This window comes from Astatotilapia calliptera, chromosome 2 (assembly GCF_964374335.1).
Source record: "Astatotilapia calliptera chromosome 2, fAstCal68.1, whole genome shotgun sequence".
Lineage (NCBI taxonomy): Eukaryota > Metazoa > Chordata > Actinopteri > Cichliformes > Cichlidae > Astatotilapia > Astatotilapia calliptera.
Window position 1 is genome coordinate 28,332,712 of NC_137423.1, and position 3,856 is coordinate 28,336,567.

General features: G+C 38.5%; 1 long non-coding RNA gene across 2 annotated transcripts; it reads left to right on the plus strand.

Annotated features, from left to right (window-relative positions):
* Positions 1–291: 291 nt before the first annotated feature.
* LOC113019024 (uncharacterized) lies at positions 292–3,493 on the plus strand. Of its 2 annotated transcripts, XR_013901841.1 has the most exons (5): positions 292–365; positions 1,262–1,322; positions 1,434–1,482; positions 3,064–3,219; positions 3,423–3,493. It is a non-coding gene; the product is annotated as an uncharacterized LOC113019024 (long non-coding RNA). The 2 variants fall into 2 exon arrangements; XR_013901840.1 differs by lacking the exon at positions 292–365 and having other exon boundaries at positions 918–1,322.
* The last annotated feature ends 363 nt before the right edge of the window (positions 3,494–3,856 follow it).

Genomic DNA, 3,856 nt, shown 5'->3' on the forward strand with positions numbered 1-3,856 from the left:
AACTACACATGTTTCTTTTCCAGCTATTTATTTATGAGTGACTTATGTATGTACACTCAAAAAAGTCAACTAAGGCAGTTGTTTGATTAAGTCAATAGACATTTGTCTATTTAACATGAACATATTGAGTTTAGGTTTTTAAATCATTATCAGTTGTTGGTTTAACATAAAATAACAAAAAGTTTAATGAACTAGATTTGCATTCTTCAGTTCAATTAAATGTAATTATTTTAAATCAACAACTCTAAAACCGATGCCTAGTGCGCATGCTCAAACTTCCCAGAAGTGAAGAGGCGGGAACGCGGAGAAAGTTATATGTGTTCAGTGAACTGCCATTTCCCTCTGCGGAATCTTCCACAATACAGGTAAGTAATAAATAACTCAAAATATCTTGGTCAAACGAAGTTGTTCTGTCCGTTAATTGTTTAACAATGTTTTTAATTCCAAATGTGTAAGTTGTCATTAGACAGCGGGAGTGGAGCAAATACAGTGAAAATCTGGTATTAGACGGTGCCAATCGGTACCGTCTAATACCTGATTTCTAATCCGCTCTGGGTATATTTATACTATTATTAGCATTTCCACTTCATTGTTTTTCTTCTTTTTTTTTTTTACCCGTTTTTGCAGTTAGTCTTATAGTGTTTTTAGCGGTTATTGATATGTTTAATTCAACATTTAACACGTTTGTAATTCACTTTCAAAGTAAATGAAGTTAGCTAAAGCTAGTATGGTTGTCTCATTGAACTTTTACCTAGCTCTCTTAGCATTCACTTTGGTTTTAAATGACGGTTATTGCAAGACATGGTCTTTGTTCACTTTTTTATTATCATTTGCATTTTTTCTTTCTTTCTTTCTCTCTCCTTTTATTTTAAGCATTCGGCCTCGCGCAGTAATGCAAGTTAAACTAGCATGCGAGTTGCTAAATATTAGCTGTGTCCAAATTCAGGGGCTGCATCCTTCGAATTGACTTGAATACTAGTGCATGGGGAAAAGAGCATAAGCACGAGGTCAAAGGAAAAGGCAATGGCGGATAGTTATGAAAATTGCCTGTCGGACCTTTACCGCAACTACCAGCATCTTTATTGCATAGTGTGAAACACTGCTATTACATTTGGCAACAGATTGGATATTTATCTGTGAATTTTATATTGCAAGAGGTATTTATATGTATTTGTATTTTTTTTATACATTTGCAACAAAGTAAAAAAAAATCCACTGTGGAATTTTTATAAAATAATTTTGTCTGTTTTCTTTACCATAGTAACACCACAAAGAAAGCTGACCCCTTTTTCTGATTGTTTGTGCCTCCTCTTTAATACATGGTAAGCCTTTTACCATCATATATTTTTTATGATAGTTTTATGATTTAATCAAAGTGAAAAAAAGGTGCCAATAAAACCATCCTTAAAACTGCTTTTCTTTTTTTCTTTCAGTGACTTGTATGTGGCAGTGCAAGCGTTGTTCCATCAGGGAGAGTAGTAGGTACAAATTATTGAAACACTGTACAGGGCTCGCAAAATCGCTAGCCCGACGTCCCGGGGCTAGCGATTTTTCCAGTCGGGCTACCAAAATCTATCTCTGCCCTGCCCGTCGGGCTGTCATAGGAAGGAAAATTATGTCAATGCTTTTGCATTCTTTCGGAAATGTAGCTGGGTAATTATGTCATTGGCATCGGTGAGCCACTGTCAATATGTGACATATTGAAATTGCGTTTGAATTCGCGCTTGTTTTTTGCTTTCACTTTGCAATCGCGCGAACTGTGTATAGAGAGTGACAGTACTGATTGGTGAGTGATGATAATTTGCGCACCAATTCCTCTGACATCGTCTTATCAATCGTTAGCTTACTATGTAAACATGACAAGTGAAATCTCCCGCAGCTTAAACATGTGAGAGGTTGATCGCGCAGAGAATCACTGAGCGTTATGTGAGTGGGTGTGTAAAAGCAGCAGGATATATATTTTAGTTCTGCTGAGCCAAATAAGACAGGTCAGGGTGAAGAAGTGACAGCCAAAGAAAAGCTTACCACAAAACGGAAAAGTTATGACAAATCAGACTATAAGGCAAAAAGAAAGTGCAGCTTTATGGTTTCATGAACAAAAGAATTTCTGTGGCTGCAATATGACGAGCTAAATAACCAGGGCTGCACATAAGTGGTCCGCAGGTGCGTATTTGCTGTCAAAATAAAAAACGCGCACAAGATAAGAAGTTGCAACGCGTGTTTGCATACATAAGATTTTCTGGAGGAGGACAGACATTTGTTTAGAACTCTTAAATATGTCGAAGAAGCTCCTTTAAGCAATTACTTTGGTGTTCCTCCACCTCCAAAGAAATGTCAGAAGGAGTCCGAACCACAAAAGAAGCGCGTATTCTCGGAAAAGTGGTTGCAGGAGGTGAGCTGGCTTCAAACAAATGATGAACGCACAGAGATGTGGTGCGGAATGTGCCGTGAAAATCCCACTCTAGCGGACAAAAACAGTGCTTTTTATATGGATGCAAACGCTCGTTGCAACTTCTTATCTGTTGCGCGTCTTTTATTTTGACAGTGAATGCGCACATGCGGACCACTTATGTGCACCCGTGTAAATAACATAATGTTCTGCTGGGTGTGTTGTTGGTTTTCCCTCGATTTCTGAGTCGACCAGCGCCTTTGTTACTGGGACCAGTCATTTGAAGAAAGGCCCCCATTAGAAATGGATTATTGCTCAGTCTGCAATATCTTTCCCAGAACAAACACCAATTGCAAACAATATACTAAAAATAAACCTGAAAAATCTGTTTAGAACAGTGTACTATGTTGCAAAGAGTGAACTACCACTGGTGCAATTTAGCAGTCTTTGCAAACTTCAAAAAGCAAACGGCCTCGATCTTGGTTCCACTTGCCTCTTACTTGTGACTTTAGTGGAAATTTCAAATTCAGGATCTGACACAGACTGATTCATGTCCTACACAGACAGCACTGATGTCTGCATGGTCTTCTAAAAGCAGCTTTAGTCAGCTTAGATGTGAAGTGAGTGAAATATACAGTTGACTTTTTAATCAATGTATTTGTTCTCTATTGCAGATTGACAAGGAGTTTCTGCGAATCACCACAAAGCCTCTGCTATCTACTTTCTTTGCCGAGCTTGACCAATACGCGCCACGCTTAATGGAAATCTTTCTGACCAAAGGAGGGACACATGGAAAGAAAATAAGAGGTCTCATGCTTGCCATCTCCAAGGTTTGTATTAGGATTGAGTAGACTTTGTCATAGGCAGCAAAAATAACTTTTATTTGGAGATGAAGTTGTCAATTTTTTTTCGGCTTAACAAGTGGTAGATGCCAGGTTCTAACCTAAAGAATAATTATGCAAGTTAACTGATTACCCTAGCTTTAAGAAAAACAGAATGGTTTTGGCTCATATTATCTCCTCCTCCTCTCCAGCATGATAACATCCATACCAGACGAGCATGCATCTTGAAGTCTTTGTGCATCCACCTAAACGAAGACTATGACTATGAGTGTAATTTTCTGTTTATTACTTTGACTACTTGGATTTTATGAACAGCATAGAAACAGTTGTTTAAACAATCTCTTAATTTTTACTTTGTTGTCTTATATTTTTTCATGTAGGATACGGACATCGAGGCAAAAAGCTGCATGGAGCAAACTGTGATGGGGGTGTACGTCATCCAGAAGGAGGGTGCTGAACCTGAAGATGACCCAGAGGACGTTGGTGTCCTGATTGAGGGTGTGGAGGCTAACACTGATTGGGTAACATTGCACGAGCATGTGCTCTGTTGTTTGGACTCATATACTGTTTGAACCTGAGCTACCCACCAGAACTTAAATGCACCTTTGAAGTCCTCCAGAAGATA